The sequence below is a fragment of the Camelus ferus genome, chromosome 7 (genome assembly GCF_009834535.1).
Source record: "Camelus ferus isolate YT-003-E chromosome 7, BCGSAC_Cfer_1.0, whole genome shotgun sequence".
NCBI lineage: Eukaryota > Metazoa > Chordata > Mammalia > Artiodactyla > Camelidae > Camelus > Camelus ferus.
Window position 1 is genome coordinate 54,466,285 of NC_045702.1, and position 19,214 is coordinate 54,485,498.

The following is a 19,214-nucleotide window of genomic DNA, read 5'->3' on the forward strand; positions in this document are numbered from 1 at the left end:
TTCAAAGTTCACATAAAAGATTCACATTATCAACCAATTTTGAATTTTTTTCCAGGAGTTTCATTGCTATGAGAAAATTATTAGCTACTGTTGTGATGACATTATTCTAAGATCTGATTTAGAATGAGTCAAACTTCCTTCTGCATGAAAAGCTGGGGGAAAGATGAGATATCAGAATATCAAACCATCTGATATTAGCTCTAAACCTCCTACTTCCCTAGAAATAAAGGCTTTTGCAATTTCTTGCTTAGTTGTTCTGCCAGTTTTCTTCTTTCCCAGAACTTTAAGCTTTGTAATCCTATGGCAACCTCCCCTTTTATCCCCCCATAAAAATAAAGAACAGCCTATGGACTTTTGTTTTTGGAACATGTTTTGGTATCCACTCTGGTGAAAGATGATGCAAAACACCTTGAAAACACCATATGACAATGTCAACAAAATATCACCCTCAAGAAAGTAGTGCTCCCTTTACCCTAGATTACCTATCCAAGGAGGAGGAGGGGGCTATGATCCTGCCATTTTGGTAAAAAAAAAAAAAACAGGCATTGTAAAGAACACAAACCATGACTCATTTCTTCAGATCCTCTTAGCTCAATTCAGTTCAAATATTTACTAAGCACCTGCTATATTCCACATGAGGCGAGAGATGCTGCCAATACAAAACTGAATCAAGGTGCCCACCTTGCCCTTCCTTAACTGGGAGGAGACAGACATAGCAAAGGACAATACCATCTAGTAGGTACTCTCAGACCTCCCTCACAACCCCCAATCACTGCTCCCCACACACAAACAACTCTTTTTCCCCATAGAAATTCAAGCAGAAAAAAGTACATAAAGCTTTGATAATATGTGGACAATGCAATGACTGTCTCTAACTCATCTTCCTCATCCCATATATATTTTCTAAAAATGTCCCATCCTCTCAAAATTTTTCCAACCCAACTTCCAACTGTGGACTGGAAGTTAAAAAAGATTCTTGATTCTTGAAATCCTTGGAGATGAACATTAGACATACAATTTAAAATTATCTAGTTCATTCAATATTTGCTTTTGAAATATTTAAAACTCCTAAAAAAAGGACACTTTTCCCCCACAAAATCACCAAAATCCAAAATCCACCATCTCATCTTTTATCCATGGATTTTTATATGACTCTGTATTCCAACACTTTCTAATGCACGTTCTTCATAACACCAGTCCAGGGGAAACTTAGGGAAAGAGAGGTGGTTGTTGAGGAGAGGGTTCTGTGGTCAAGTAAACATGGAAATGTTTACATACTACTCATCTCTCAGAGATTCATCAGATACACTAAGAAAAAGTTTGAGAAGTCTTGCAGTACAGAAATGCAATTAATTTTACTTAACTCTGCAATTCCCTGAATTACTTGGTCAAAACACTCTTTGATCTTAAGACATATTCTGAGAAATTAGTATTTCACGGAACACATTTAGGAAATGCTATTGTGAATTGATACCTTTGGAGTTGCTTGGCTGGGAGTGGAAGACTTCCATTCTCCAGATCTAAGATCTTAGAATTCACTCATTTCTTCAGCAAATATTTATTGAGCATCTACTATCTGCTATACAATTAATTTCCACTTGTTAGTTTAAGTCTAATCCAAACTTCAGAAATCAATCAGGCCCCTAATCACGTGAAATGTAAAGAAACTCCAGAGAACTCTGGAGTGAGCATCAAATCCATTTTGTTATTAGCCCTTTTACCATGATATTCCCCTTCCAGTAACTGGTCAGTCACATTCCTTGTACATACCCCAACCTCAGCTCTGCAGCCAGTTGTTGGGTTTCCATGCTGTCCCAAACATATCTGAGTGTCTCCTTTGGCTTCCTGTCCCATTCCTTCTGGACTGAGTCCTACTTATGACCACCATTGCATCCAGGTAGTTAATTAGAAGCAGGTCTCTGATGAGAACTGCTCACATCTGGCTCCTTGAAACCTCCTGTCAAGCACCGACAGCCTGGTCCCCATGTCATACTGCATTTATTTCCTTCAGACCTTCCAAGATTCACAATGTGGCTTCATCTCTGGCTCATGGATCCCAGAGATTTCCAATTTCCTCTGTCGTACATCAACCAAGCCCTAAGTGTGGAAGTTCTCTCCTCCTTTAGAACTGTGCGGCCCTGTGTTGTTTTTCCTCCTTCCTCTCTGAATACCCCTTGGCCACTTCTTTCATGGGTTTTATTTTTAGCAACAGTTTCTTAAACATAGTCAATGCTCAGGCACAGCCCCAGGCTCTGGGTGCTCTTTCTCTGCTCTCTCTCACTGACAGCGCATTTACCCTCAACACCTCAACCACAATAGGAAATATGACCAAATGTTAAAATTTGACTTGTCGTTCTTCAATTTGTGAAGACCAAATGTGAATATTCTGAGTGACGCATTCATAAAGAGCATGCTAGACACTTCAAAATAGCAATATCAAAATACACACTTCCATATATCAATACCTACCCAGCGAAGACAATAATCATAAATACCATTTAAGTTGGTATCGAAATTTAAATCAGCCTTTGTTTTCCATAATTATTTTGGGATACACACATTCCAAAATATCTACTACATCTTTTCTCCAGAAGATGCAAAATGTTTTGATTTCCATTCTGTCTAATATCATTAAACATTCATCCCAAAAGACATTAGAATAAATACTCCTCCTTGTATCATTATTTAACAAATGTCTTAGGCAAATTAAGAGTTAAAATTATGGTCATATATGAAAATGGTAATTCACTGACTAATAGAACAACTGATTGTCTTTTTCAGTAGTAACAACAGATTGTTAAAGTCATAATACCTTTTATTTGAAATGTGTTATACCCCTCAAGTACCTCCAGGTTGTCTATCCTCAGTAGATTCCACTGAGAAATAAGGAATACAAATCAGAATATCCATTCTGTTGTTTACACATTGGGTCTCGAGGAGTTTAAGTGACTTATTCAAGATCACACAGATGAACCCCAGCAGAACCCAAATAAGAAAACTGCTATCTCCTGTTCCACAAGTACAAAATCTTCAAATAGTTTTTTGTAATCACTCCTATGAATAAGCAATATACCTGAAAAAAACAAGACTGTGCCACAGAACATAAATTTTAAAAGCCTGCTGTCCCATTTTATAGGTAAAGAAAGGTGAAATCCAAAAGTGTTACGACTTGACCAAGAGACACAAAAACCACAGCACAACCAGGGTCACAGAAATATGAAAGCCATTGCACAACAAATTTAAACTCTGAAATTTCATTTGTATGGATAATATTAAGATAGATAATGTGATTATATTTTACCCTTTCTAGTGTCTTCATCGGCTTCTGAACACATTTTCTGGTTCATTTTTCATCTCCAATGCTGAAGTTAAATTTGTCCTCCAACACTCTTCAGAGCTAATTTCCTGAGAATAAAATGATGTGAGGTGAGCTACTAAATGAGGTCAACCACTTAATTTTTTGTACTATTTTGAGGTAACTGGGCTAATAGTGGCTTTTTAAAGTCTGTCCTTTATCAACCTCTTTTTTTCCCTTTTTGTAGAACTACTATTGTTAATATACCAGTAACATCTGAAGTGAACATAAGTTCATGTGTGGATATACCCTTCCATCAAAGATAGTCTGATGTTCTCTTTAAAAAACAATACTACACTTTTTAGATGTGATATTGCTTGAGAATAGTCACACTTTGGTATGTGTATGTATATGTGTGTGTGTGTGTGTGTGTGTGTGTGTGTGTGTGTGTGTGTGTGTATCACTATTACATATAGTTCATGTAATTGATGTAAAATATATCTATAAAACATGTTCTTTCCATTGGTTTTCGAACCTTTGCTTGACTTTAATCTCAACGCTTCTTCTGTGGATATGCATACTTACTACTTTGGCTTACTTAAAGCTGGCTTCTGCATTTTTTAACAGCTAACTGAAATATGATACAGATACATGTGAGAAATTTCCAAAGACTTGCAACAGTAATAAATGACTTTTTAAGTTTATAATACATTCATCTCACATGCAGCAGTAATGTAAAATATGGAAATGTGATAGAGAATTGATGAACCAGTTTTCCACTTATATTTTGACACATAAATAGATACCTGATTTTAATGTAGACTTACTCTGTAGCTTTTTAAAAGTTAGAAAATCAAACATATATATGACTTTGAAGTAATAAAAAGAATGGAGCCAAACCTATACTCTAGTGCTAAATCTGTTAACCTGGCTAAGTCACTTCCATCTGAGCCTCAATTTCTTTAGTATCCATCAAGTTCGCCAATGACTAAATATGATAGCAAATCTCAGATTTCCTAGCACAGGACATGAAAAATAATAGATACCTTTAGTTTTCTTTCTTACTATATCATTGCTTTTATACTTCTCCAAGTAGAATCATATTTATTCAGCTACCTTAAATTTTAAATGCATGTAATGATATTTCTACTTTGTTCCAGTGCAAATGGCTTCAGTTCCAAGGGCTCTGAACACATGGCTTCAGTTCCAAGGAAAAAGAAACATTTTTTGTTTGTTGTTTTTGCGATTGGTCCAAAGAGAAAACATTTTGGTCTGTCATCTTCCTGAATTCTATCTCACTGTGTTCATGATCTTTTTCATATTTGTCTAAAAATGGAGTGTTTTTGTTCATTTTAATTTACCCTCTATATTTCAAAACTCAATATTCAATAGCATGACACCAAATGTTTCTTCCAGTAATTCCGCTCTTTTGAAAGTTGCAACACAAAACAGATCACAAGCATCACTGTCAAGAAAAACTAAAGTGTTTATACCTGACCTCATCCTAAAACTCTACGAGTAAATGGAAATCATAGTTCTCACTGACAGTTACAGTTTCTTCCCCTAGTAATTAACATCCTTCTTTGAAAATCTTGCCTGGAGCTCGTACCGTTAGAACAAGTAATCAGAAATGACAGTCCACCTGGAACAAGGCATTCCAGGATTTAGAGCTTTGTGATGAACCACACCCTCTCTTTGGGGCCCACAGACCTGCCAGGCTTGGCTGTGGCACTTTTCTGGTTTCATTTCCAGGACATGTAATCCAATCACATCATGGAACACAGGTCACTTCTACTTAACCTGGAGTATTTCACTCAACAGTAATTGTTAATTTCTATAACAATGTAATTCTGCATTTTTCAAATTCTATTTTGTAATCTAATAGTAAGTCTTGAAATCAAATTAATGTGTTTTATTTTAAAAGGTGAAAGGGGAATAGAATAATACAGGATGGACTGAAGGAAAACAGACTGAAATAGAAATTATCAGAGAGCATCATATGTAATGGACAAATATTAAAGTATTATTCTGTGAAACTTTTTTTTTTTCTTTATGTGTGTGTGTGCATGCATGTGTGCATATGCTTCGGTGGTAATGTAAGAGGTGTTTCTTATATTTCTTATTGTAGACCATGGTAAAAAAAAAAGTCTTTGAAAGTCCCTGAACTGGTGTAATGGACACACAGATCAGCCACCCATATTTCACTTCAAGGAATGGCTTATTGCCCAGCTGCTGAATATGCTGTCATCAGACACCTTCAGCTATCAGTCCCTTCAGGGTTTGCCTCTGCTGCAGAGAGCCACCTCCCACCTTAGATAAGATCTCGCCCTTCTCAGGGGGTCTCACATCCAACAATAGACATGGGGAAAAGGACCAGACTATTGGGTTCCAAACCAAGACAATCCTGAAGGACGTTATAATTTCATACCTCCCCTTAGGATAAGTCAAGACTATTCAGATCCACATAGCAGTGCAATCTCTCCCTCTGCCCAGTCCTGTTTCCTTCCTCTCTCTTCTGCAGGTGTTGATCCCAAGACACTCCCTAATAAATACCCAACTACACACCAAACTCCACTCCAGCATCTGCCACCCAGAGAACTCGACCTGTGATTTCTAGTTGATGGGGTAACAAGTTTTGTGGGCCAGGTCACCTAAGGCCAGGTGTATAAGAAGTAAAATACAGTGTTTAATTTCTCAATGGAACTGCAAATGCAAAGACTAACAGAACCATACTCTGTTTACCCTAATGGCTACTGATGCATTTCATTAAAATAAGAACATCCATTTATTAACAATGGTTAGATCATTACCATATCTTCCTTCACCTGCCCAGCTGCCCTATCTCAAATGAAACAGGCTCAAGCGGCTGGGAACTGTGAGCTTCATTTCTTCTGCCAGCTCTACTGGCATTCATTCCATCTTAGCAGCTCTTTGGTTATTCTCGCTATCTTTTGTCTTACAAATACGCCTACATCAATGACAATGACAACAATGATAACGACAAAACCAAGAATGTCATCTAAATGAGGGGTGAGGGGGCAACGGGGAAAAGAGGGATGTTAATAGTGAACCATGCAAGTTACTTATGTTAAGTATTATCCTAGGAGGAATGTTCAGGAAGTTGTTTAATAACTGGACTGGGTTTTCTACAGCAATCAAAATTCTTATAGCAGATGAAATATTTTCATAGAAGGTTGGTTTGTATTCTAGAACGTAAATATTGGCAACAGAGCCGGACTCAATTATTCTTACAGACTAATTTGGTCAGAGCAGTAAAAATAAATAAATAAAAGAATCCATTGGTTTGGGGGTTTTCTTAATTTATTTATTTTTAAGTTAAAATATCTGTATTTGCTCAGTTATCTTGCTGTCACAAGGGATACTTCCAACATCTTGCTCCAACTCTGAGACCTCCTATTTGTTTCCTTCTTCAAATATTGTTTGACGTGTGTCCTCTAGATGCGAACCCATGGTGGCAGGTGGGTCAAACGTAAAGGGGGAACTTATTTTTCACCAAAGAGGGAGAAAGTCAAAGAAGTTTTAAGTAGAAAAGTTCCCCAAGTAAGGACATTAGCAAAGAGCATGTAAAACTTGATAAAAATATGCATTTAGCTCTTAATATTTTGGTCAAATATAATTAATGCATAAATTCCAGCAAAGATAGGCATTCACACATTTCTTTCCATTTCATTTCCAAGAGAAAACGATGGCGATCTACTGCAGTCCTTTGTTTTAAGTAAGGAAAGTTAGATAAACAGAAGGACTAATAAGCAGCAGTGAATCTGCTGTGCTTTCACTAAAATGAGGTTTATTTTCTTCCATTCCAGGAAGACGCTCAGAGAGGCGATGGAACATCAGGTAGGTCTGAATAAGGAGAACTAGAGTAATAAGCTTCAGCCTCAGCTCCCAGCCACGATATAAATGAATTAGAGGAAACAGCTGTTGCCTAGGGTCTCTCAAGAGAGTGATGCAGAGACTCCGTGCGACCTGGCGTTCACAGTGTCTCGATGGTCAGCTGGATTCTTTGTTTCTCATGCATTTCCTATGCTGGGAATGTTCCCCTAGCTTTTCGGTCCCCTCCCAAACCTGTCACTCCACTTCGGAAGTGCAGCAACTGTGTCTGCCTGAAGTGGCAACAACAAAACAGAGCCCTCATCTTCTTTTTCTTTCACACTATAAATCAAGCTGTTATCCACAATAAAATGACAGAAGAGGCCCAGAGACAGATTGGGGGTTGAAGGAAGGCCCCTCAAAGATTCGCTTACAAATGGAGCTGTAAACTGATGTGCAAGGGCTAGACAGCCTCCAGGAGGTGAGTTCTCATTAGAAACTGGGTCCTGTGCATCTGCACTCACTCCCAAGGAGAAAGAAGCGAGAATTTCAGCAGGACTGGACTGAAGCTGTCCATATTCATACCCGTCACGTGTCCCTGTCATAGCCAGAGGAATCACACTGTTCAGATGAAGGACGATGAGTAATATCTGTTCTGTTGGAAAGTCTGACCTCTAGATCAGACATACAATGTCAGGCTTTCCTCAGAGAGACTTTTATCTTAAGACCTTTCTGTTTACTTGAGGACTCAGATGCAAAAAAATTAACCCAGAAGACTGAAGATTATCTATTTCTGCAGCTAGATACCTACAGTAAGAATAGATACAGTGTTTTCACAATGTCATTTAGTTACACTGATGACAAGTAAATTTCAAGGGGTGGTAGGCTATTGCTACTACCTCTTTCAAAGTATACATTTTATGTCACTCTACTTGCCAAGAGAGAAATGTCTAGGACTCTCTTAGGTGGTAAACCTGTGGATACTCAAATACCCAAAAGTAAATATGTAAAGCATGAGACACTCTAAGCAAGAAAACAACTTAAATAATTCAGTCATGTTAACTCTAATCATACTATCTGACATAAATTATGATGTCCTATTAGTGAATAATGAACCATTCATACACTGGCAGCTATGAAAAAAGCATTCTTAGACCCAGGTAAATATATAAATAACAAGTATTTTCTACCATGAGTTAAATTTGAGACAATTTAGCACTGGTACTAGTACAGAGTTATTATTCTGGCTTTTGGTCACTTTATACTCTTTTTACATTATATCTAGATTCCACCCCTCAGTCTTTCATTGGTTTTCTTTAAGTGGTTTCCAAACAGTTTAAATTAACCAACTTCTCCCAGAAAGAAGAGCTTAATCCTTCTCTAATTATATGACCTGATTGTGAATTGTGAAAATAAATGATGTTAATTAGTAGGACAGACTGGGAATCAAAAAGGCAGAAGAAAATGCTTTTTTTTTTTCCCCTCTTTTACCCTTTAACCTCCATTAGTCACTTTCCAGTGAATAGATTCTCTCTCAAACGAATTTTCAAGGCATGTAATTTCTTACTTTTCCACTTCTCCGAATAGTAAGCATAATGCAGGCTCAGTCATGTTTTTTTAAACATAAATAAATACATAAACCTCAATAATATGATAGCTTTCTTTGTTTACAAAGAATAACAAAATTATATAGCTCAGGAAAAATATCATGAAAGAGAGTGTATTTGTTTTCTATTAGTGCATTAACAAATTACCCTAAATCTTAACTCAAAACAACAAGCCTTTACTATCTCACAATTTTCCAAGGGTCAGTGGGAGTGTCATACTTTAGTGGTTCCTACTCAGGGTTCTCTTAGGAGGTTGCAGTCATAACCTAGATCCTGGGTTTCAGTCATTTCAAGGCCCCACTGGGGCTGAAGGATCCGTTTCCAAGGGGCTCTTCCACATGGCTATTGTTAGGAGGCCTCAGGTCCATACCACATGGACCTCTCCATAGGGCTATTCGAGTGTTCTCACGTCATGCAAAAAAATTTCCCCTAGAGTGAGCGTACAGAAGACGGTGGTACGTTATGGACTAGTCCTCAAAGTCACATACCATCATTTGTGCAACATTCTCTTTGTCAGGAGCAAGTCAGTTAGTCCAACACATATTCAGGGGGAGGACTCTTAGGTCCAACCTTTTGAATTGGTGGACAAATATTCAAAACATCAGAGGAGACTCCTATGTGAGGGCCCGCTATCTCGGTAATCTACTATATAGTATCTGGAATCTCTATCCAAAAATAATCACCCCTGAAAAAGGCAGGTTCATTATTCAACCATGAAAAAGAAGGAAATCCAGCAATGTGCAACAATATGGTGAACACTGAAGACATTATGGTAAGTGTAACAAGCCATTCACAGAAGGACAACCACTGCATGATTCCACTTATATTAGCAGTATAAATGGAATAGTCGAACTTGTAGACACAGAAAGCAGACTGGTGGTTGCCAGGGCCTGGGGCGAGGGGGAAATGGGGAACAGCTGATCAAAGGGCATAAAGTTTCAGTTAAGCACGATGAGTAATTTCTAGAGATCTGCTGTCCAATATGGTACTTCTAGTTAGCAATAGTGCTTTGTACACTTAAAAATAGGAGAGTAGATCTCACGTGATATGCTCTTACCCACAATAAAAATTTAATTAATTTAAAAGAAAACTTGGATAATTCACAATAAGAAATTACTCTAGTTGATTTCCCTACTGTTAAATATAGCTACTGGTGACTTGTTACATACGCTAGCATTTTTAGAGGATTACATTTTTGAAAATTTTTTAAGCTGTTAACTTGACCTACCAATTATGAACTTAGTAGAAAGATTTTCTAGTGAAAACTCCCTTATACAGTCAATTTTACAATGTAAATGTATTGGTTGCCTATTGCTGCTATAACAAAGTATCACAAACTGAACAGCTTAAAACAACAATTATTATTTTATAGTTGTAGAAGTCAGAAGGACAAAGTAAGTACACAGGGTTATAGTTCTTCTGGAATCTCTAGGAAATAATCTGTCTCTTTGCTTTTTCTGGCTTCTAGAAGCCACCTACCTTCCGTGGCTTGTGACCCCTACTCTTCTATCCTCAAAGCATCTTCTCTCTTTGTGACCTCCTGCCTCCCACTTATAAGGATCCTCTGATTATATTTGGCCCAACCAGATAATCCAGAATAATTTCTTTATTTCAAGATCCTTAACTTAATCACATCCACATCTGCAAAGTTCCCTTTTCCCTGCCAGATATCATATTCACAGATTCTAAGAATTAGGACATGGACAACATTGGGAGGCCATCATTGCGTGTACCACAACTGATGTGGGGAGAATGTCGGAGTTCAGTTAAATTGTGGGAAATACCCTGACAGACTTAGTTAATACCAAATGAAAAAGACTACTTTGACCTATCTGTGAACATATAACTAGTAACGAAAATGATCGCCTTTATGTACAGAGATCACATTTGGCCTTCTTTTCCAAAAATCAAGCCTTACGAGACTGGCAAATCACTTTTGCTTTCAATACTGGCTTATGGTTGACATCTTGGGTAAACTAGAAGCCAGAAATATGCACAGGTAATACTCTCAAAATATCAGTTTCTTTTTACCAGTGGCTCCAATCCCATGCTCTTTTCTCAACCACCCCATAAATGATGAAGAAATAAAAACTGCATTGAGAAATCTTCATTTTGAAACATGAACTTTGCCAATGAAACTCTCAGCAATTTCTTTTGAGGCTGGAGAAACAGCTTTACACACACACAGAATTGTAGGACCTAGGGTGTAATGGGACCTAGGAAATTTTAAATAATACAGTTCTTCTCCACCCTCAATGCCCACCCCATGCCCCTCATTTTTTATATGAAGATGCTAAGGACCGGAGAGATTGGTACACTATTAACCCCTTAGTAAAGCTAGTAAGTGACAGAGCTTGTCCGAGAGGCCAGGCCTTCAGACCTCTGATCTGGTCTATTTTTACTTTATCACATACCCATCACATGTCCAGGTTTATTCATTGCTTAAAAAAACAGTGCAACGTGTGTGAAGGCTGTGCATGGCATAGGGTGATGGTAAGAATGGCTGTCATGTAATGAGAACTCAACACGTGCTGGCTTCTATAACAGACACCTTTAAATATGTTATCTACCCATATTTTATCTCAATGAGATAGGAAGTATTGCCCCTGTTTCTAAAATGGAAAATGAGATAGCAGATTTTTAGAAAGGTAAAAAAACCTGAACAAAGCAAGAATGCTGGCGTGTGGCTTGGGCCTCTTTCCACAACAAAGCTCACAAACATATTCTCACTACATCTCTGAAGAGAGAATAAAGAACTATGCAAGTTAAATATGCAGTTTCAAAATGTCTACAATATAACATTCTGAGAAGAAATTTCTAGCAATTTCATGCATTAAAAATTACAAAACTAGTGTTAATAGATTCATTTGTTCATTAAACACTCATTGACTATTATTATGTACCAGGTGCTATCTATATGTGAAAAAGATAAATTAGGTGCCACTCTTATTTAATAAATAAATCATAAGATTGTCGGTAGAGAAGTATCACATTTTTAAAGAATCATTATTTCAGCAGGGTAGGAAGGGGACAAAAGTTGTAGAGAAAAGACCTCTCAGTAAGGTGACATCTGAAAGCAATTTGAATGATGTGAAGGGGACAGACATGAGATGTCTTTGGAAAAGAGTGAGCCGGGCAGGAGGTAAGGCACTGCAAAGATCCAGATACAGGCAAACCTTGACCTGCTTAAGGCAGCAAGAAACCAAGGGCAAGCTAAAGCCCAGCGGTCGAGGGTAAGATATTAGTCAATGTCTTGTCCAAGTATGGTCTCCCAGATCATTGCAAATACTTTAGCTTTTATCCTGAATATCATGGGAAGCCTTTCGAAAAGCATTGATAAGGAGACTAAAATGACTTGATTTACATTATAAATAGACTAAAACTTGCATATGAAGAACACATTGTAGGTGGGCAAATACGGAAGTAGGAAGTAGGGTGACCGGTTAGGTAGGTTCTGCAATAGTCCAGTCCAGGTGAGAAACTGCAGTGCCTGAAGTGAGCTGATAATGTTGGAATGTGTGGCAATCAGAACATAGTTTAAAGGTAGAGTCAAAACACTAGCTCCTGGGTTGGATTAGAAAGAAAAAAAAAGATTTTTTTTTTTACATATCCTATTTTACATATATTAATTTCAGAAGTCAATTGGATGCCAAAGTAGAAGTAAGGAGTAAACAAATATACTCAGTAGTCTGGGACTCAAAAGAAAGGTCAGATAAGGAGATCAGACAAAGGATTTATCAGGCATTAAATGTCATTTAAAGCCATGAGATTGGAAGAGCTCACCTAGGAAGAACACCTGGGGAAGAGAAAACACTCCAGTATGTAGAGGTTGGGGAAAGCAAGATGGGCAGTGAAAAAGATCACAAAGAGTAACCAGTGGATTCGAAGAAAATGACAGGATTCTAACACCTTGTAAGGCAAGTAAAGAAAATATGAATAAGCATAAAGCGGATTTTCCTTTTGTAGAAAGTCACATGGGACACAGTAGAAAGACTAAGGAGTTAGGCAAAGTTGGGAGACAGACACAGAAGGGGTGTTACGATATCAGTGACCTGGCTGGCATGGACTTCTGGGCATATCCAAGGTAATCTAGACTGTTTTAGTTGGAACTGATTAGTTAAATTTATGAAAAGATATTACTCAATTTCTGAACAAAATTGAATTGTGTTAAGTATTGATTATTATCATAAAAATTCCAATTTTTAGAATGCTGAGGAATTATAGTTTTCTAATTAACTAACCTTTTTGAGTAGCTGCCAACTAGGGTTTCAACTTTCAAATTATTCTCAAATATATCCATAACTTGGTATTCAAGGCGCTTCAGTGTTTTAAAATGAACATGAGCTAACACTCTTTCTGAATGTTATTCTCATGTTGAATAATCTTAGACAGCAATTACATTGTGGACCACCTTCACATTTAGATACAGGGAAAATCAGATTAAAATTAATGTCTAGGGAAGCCCTTAGACAGAGAAAAAAGAATTAAGCCAGCTATATTAGAATAAATTCTGGTGCTCAGAAAAGGGAAGAAAATTCCAACATGACCCCTTTGTCTCGATGACCCCAAATGGCTGACAGATTGGTTTGTGAAGATCCTTTAGCATTAGCTGGTACTGCTTAATCTGATGAAATAGTTTGATAGAGGTACAGATGCCGTTCCCTGCCATAGCCCTAAGGAGTTGCTCTGAGGTTCAGAAACTAGACTAAATATGAGGTGACAAAAAGAAGTACCAGGGCAGTTTTACATCCCTTATCCTTCCTTTTAGGAATTTTTTATTCTTAACTTTCCCCTATTTTTATCTATAAACAAGTAAGTAAGTAATACATAAAATTTTAAAAGAATATAGGGAATATCAATCTTTGCTTTATATCAGATATCCTTACATTTTCTTAGACTTTAAAGTCTAGTATAAGAATATTTTCAAAATATTTTCTAGTTATGCATATAGCACAGCAGCACCTTGGGCTACTAGTCAAACTCTTAAAATAAGAATCTCTCTTTTCCTATATAAAAGGAATTTACACAAGAACAGGTATTATTCAAACTATTTAAAAATACTATTTAAAATAACAGTAAATGCTAGCAAACTGAATTCAGCTGTACATTATAAGGATCATTCAGCATGACCAGTAAATGATTCAGGAAAGTTGCAGGATAAAAAATTAACATATAAAAAATTAGTAGTGTTTCTCTGCACTAACAAAATATTTTCTGAAAAAGACATAAAGAAATTGATATGATTTACAATAGCATCAAAAGCAGTAAAATATTTACAAATAAATTTAACTAAGAAGGTGAAAGATCTCTACTCTGCAAACTACAAGGCATTGATGAAAGAAATCGAAGAAGACACAAATAGATGAAAAGGTAGCCCATGTTCATGGACTGGAAGAATTAATACTGTTAAAATAGCAAAATTACCAACAGCCATCTATAAATTCAACACAATCTCCATGAGGATTCAATGGCATCTTTTACAGAAGTATTAATTAAAACAAACAAACAAAAAAAAAGAGCCTCCTAAAATTTTTATATGGAACCACAGAAGACCCAGAGTAACTAAAGAAATCCTGAGAAAACAGTAAAAGCTGAAGGCATCAAACTTCCCTGATTTCAAGCTATACTGTAAAGCTAGATTTAAAACATTATGGTACTGGCATAAAAACAAATAGGCCAACAGAACAGAATGAAGAGGGCAAAAGTAAACCCAAGCATACACAGTCAACAAGTACATGACAAGGAAGCCAAGAATACTCAATGGAAAAAAAGACATTCTCTTCAATAAATGGTGCTGGGATAATTGTATAGTCACATGTAAAAGAATGAAACTGAATCCATCTTACACCACTCACAAAAATTAACTTGAAATGGTTTAAAGACTGAAATGTAACACCTGAAACCATGAAACTCCCAGAAGAAAACATAGTAATAAAGCTCCTTGACATGGGTCTTGGTAATGAATTTTGATATCATATTTAAAGCACAAGCAACAAAATTAAAAATAAACAAATGGCACTACACCAAACTGAAAAGCTTCTTTCTGCACAGCAAAAGAAACAATAAACAAAATGGAAAGACAACCTAAAGAATGGGAAAAAATATTTACAAACTATACATCTTATAATGGGTTAATATCCAAAATATGTAAAGAACTCATTCAACTCAATAGCAAAAAAAGAACAAACAAAAAAACAAACGACAAAAACAAAACAACCCAATTGAAAAATGAGCAAAGGTCCTGAACAGACATTTCTCCAAATAAGATATATGAAAAACCAACAGGTACATGCAAAGATGCTCAACATCACCATTCATTAGGGAAATGAAAATTAAAAACCACAATGAGAGCAGGGAGGATATAGCTTAAGTGGCAGAGGGCATGCTTAACATGCAGAAGGTCCTGGGTTCAATCCTCAGTACCTCCTCTAAAAATAAATAAATAAATAACCTAATTATCCCCCCCAAAAAAATAAAATTAAAATTAAGAAAAAAACACAATGAGATGTTATCTCATGCCTGTTGGAATGGCCATCACTAAAAAGACAAGAAATAATAAATGCTGGTGAGGATATGGAGAAAAGGGAACCCATGTACACTGTTGGTGAGATTGTAAATCAGTATAGCCACTATGGAAATCAGTGTGTAGGAGCCTCAAAAAATTAAAAAACAGAATGTCAGATGATTTAGCAATTCCAGTTCTGGGAATATATCAAAAGGACATGAAAACACTAACTCAAAAGGTATCTGCACCCCTATATTCATAGCAGCATTATTTACAATAGCCAACACATGGAAACAACCCATGTCCATCACTAGATAAATGGATAAAGAAGATGTAGTGTATGCATACAATGGAATACTAGTCAGCCATGAAAAAAACCAAGGAAATCCTACCATTATATGACAGCATAGGTGGACCTCAAAGGCATTATGCTAAGAGAATTAAGTCCAACAGAGAAAGACAAATACTGTGTGATCTCACTCATATGTGGGATCTAAAACAAGCTGAACTCACAGAACCAGAGAGTAGAACAGTGGTTGCTGGTGTCAGGAGGAGGGGGAGGTTGGTGAAATGTACAAACTTCCAGTTATAAGATAAGTAAGTACCAGGAGTGTAATGTACAGCATGATGGCTATAGCTAACACCGCTGTATGATACGTGGGAAACTGTTAAGAGAGTTAATCCTAAGAGTTCTCATTACAAGGAGATTTTTTTTTCCCCTCTTTTCTTTCTTTCCTTTTTATTGTATCCTTATGAGAAGCCAGATGTTAGCTGAACCTACTGTGGTAATCATTTTACAATATACATAAATCAAACTATTATGCCTTAAATCTATATGGTGATATATATCAATCATTTCTCAACAAAACTGGAAAAAATTAAAATAAAGTAACATCAGAAATGCACAGTAGATATCATTGTGTTAAGTATAAAGTATAGTTTTTTCCATATACTTTAAACTAACTATATACAATTATAATCTAAAGTGTTAAGGTAATTCTATCAACATGTGAAAAAAATAGTTATCTTCATGTCCTAGAGTTTGGATTCTCTAAAATTTCATAAGCTATATATGTATATATATAATAGTATAATTAATAAGTAAAATAATGGTCAACATATGTATTGTCTAAAAAACAAATTGCTTTTAAAACATTCTTATCTTTTGCATCTCCTTTCAGTAGTGGAACTTGTATACCTACTTACTATTGTCAAATATAGTTTTATTCACTAAAGAAATATGTTTCCTATATCCTGAAAAACAATATGAAACAATTGATATGTTACAACATCTGTTTTCTCATACAAAGAACTTTTTTCTTGTTAATTATTTCAACACCCCTCAGAAATGGATTGTATTTATGACCATCTTTATTTTTTATCCTGATAAATCAAGGTTTAGAAAAGCTGGTCAGTTTGATTATAATAAAAACAAAGATATGAGCTATTCAGCTTTCTTTACTGGGTAATATAGGAATTAAACACTGTGCCCTTGACCTGTTCATTGTTCTCACAGGAGGAGACATAGTCCTCAACTTGCTATGAATAACTCTTGGGACTCACAGATTCCTTTTAAGTGAACAGAGGGCCAGGGATGTGTGGATGATAAACACTTTAAAGGGATTTTGATTCTTCGTGTACCTTTGAAGTTTCAGCTCAATTAATTTTGTGTCTGATAAATATAAACCCCATAGGCTCTTATAAGACAGTTACATGAATTTTTTTTTGATAGAGCAATACCTGTACCTGTGTTTTTTCACACTTGCCCATGCCATTCAAGTACCTAATTTACTCATAGCCACTACTTGATTTATTGGAAATAATTAACAATACTTCTTTCCCTGATTTGTTCCAAGTACAAGCCTCTTGGCCTACCAAATCCTGCTGAATTAGGTGATGTCTATTTCTATACTTTATCTCTTGGAAAAGTAGCTACTGTGTTCTTGTTTCTTTAATTTACTTGTCCTGATAAAGAGCAATAAAGTTGGCAACAAAATCTAAAGATACAGTTTGGGGCAGAAACAAAGGGAATCATTTTTTTTTGGCTTCCATTGTCGTTATATAGTCGTCAACCATCCTCCTATTTGGGTAGTTGACAAAATTCACTGTACTGCAGCAAATATATGTGTACACAAGTACACAGAATACAAGAAAGAAAGGAAGAAGAAAAAAGAACAGAAAAAGAACAGAAAAAGCCCTATCATTTCGTCAAGACTGGCTTAGAGGCAATTCTATCTCCCAACTCACTCAGGAATCAAAAAGCAGAAAGGACTGTTTTTCACAGACAAAAAGAGGATAAAAGAGGTATATGTTGCAGAAATGAACCAAGGTATTCCTCGATTTCAAAGGACACACAGAAATCCATAATTTTTAGGTTTCTATATAGTTTTGTGTAACAGAATCACAATGACAATGGCTGTAGGAAATTCTAAAGCAGGCCACTTAGGGTTGCTGCATCAACTCAAAGGTCTCATGAGGAAACCGGGCTCTTTTTTCTCTCCTGCTCTGCCTCATTTAAAATGTGCCTCTCATTCTCATAGTCCCAAGATGGCCTCACCTCCTCTAGACACTGTATTTTTGTTTGGACATAAGAAATAAGAAAGCACAAAAATCAAAGAGCAAAAATGAAAATGCCAATCATTTGACTTTCATTTTTATTTTGTTGGCCATAACTGTGTGTCCAACAAACAGACGAGCTGGGGGTGGGGAACACTATTTTAGATTGGGCAAGATGCACCCACTCTCCCAAAAAACATTTGCTAGTAAGAAGAGGTAATGTTTTGAACCCCAACTGTTCATAGCAGCACTATATACAATAGGCAAGACATGGAAATAACCTAAATGTCCATTGACAGATGACTGGATAAAGAAGTTTTGGTCTATTTATACAATGGAATACTACTCAGCCATAAAAAAGAATAAAACAATGCCATTTGCAGCAATATAGATGGACCTGGAGATTGTCATTCTAAGTGAAGAACGCCAGAAAGAGAAAGAGAAATACCATATGATAGCACTCATATGAGGAATCTAAAAAAAGGAAAAGAAGCGACTAATAAACTCATCTACAAAACAGAAACAGACTCACAGACATAGTAAACAATCTTATGGTTACTGGTGGGAAAGGGGGTAGGACAGGATAAATTGGGAGTTCAAGATTTATAAATATTAACTACTATATACAAAAATTGATTAAAAAACAAATTTCTTCTGTATAGCACAGGGAACTATATTCAATATCTATAGTAACCTTATGAAACAGAATATGGAAACAAATATATGTATGTATATGTATGAGTGAAATATTATGCTGTACACCACAAATTGACACTTTGTAATTGACTATACTTCAATAAAATTTTTCTTCAAAAAATTGAAAAAAAAGAAGAGGTAATGTTTCAAGATAAAATACTGGACATTTTTTGGATCAGTGGTTGCTTATGGGAGGTGGGGGCAGGTGGACTGGTGAATACATAGAACACAGACAATTTGGGGGGCAGTGAAAATACCCTGTATGATATTTTAATGATGGATATATGTCATTATATTTTTGTCCAAACCCACAGAATGTACAACACCAGAAATGAATCCTAAGATAAACTATCGACCAAGGGTGATTATGTGTCCTTGTAGGTTCATCCTTGGTAAAAAATGTACCATTCTGGTGAATGATAATGATATTGGTGGAGGCTATGCATGTATGGGAGGAGGAGGTATATGGGAAGTCCCTGTACTAGCCTCTCAATTTTATTACAAACCTACTCTAAAAAAATAGGGTCTTAAAAAAATGTTTTAATATACAATTAGAGGGGAAAAAATAGCAGACATCTAGTTAAATTTGAATTCCAGACTAACATAAATAAATTTTTAATAAAAGTAAGCCCCATACAAAATGTGGGACATACTTATACTAAAAACATTATTCATTGTTTACCTGAAAATCAAATTTAACTAGATATCCTATATTTTTATTTGC

General features: G+C 36.1%; 1 long non-coding RNA gene across 2 annotated transcripts in view; it reads right to left on the minus strand.

Moving 5' to 3' along the window:
• LOC116664950 overlaps window positions 1-19,214 on the minus strand; it is a 192,833-nt gene that overhangs the window by 150,943 nt on the left and 22,676 nt on the right. For both annotated transcript variants that reach the window (XR_004321505.1, XR_004321506.1), the window contains exon 2: window positions 3,302-3,405. This is a non-coding gene — a long non-coding RNA (uncharacterized LOC116664950). The remainder of the gene's footprint in view (window positions 1-3,301; window positions 3,406-19,214) is intronic.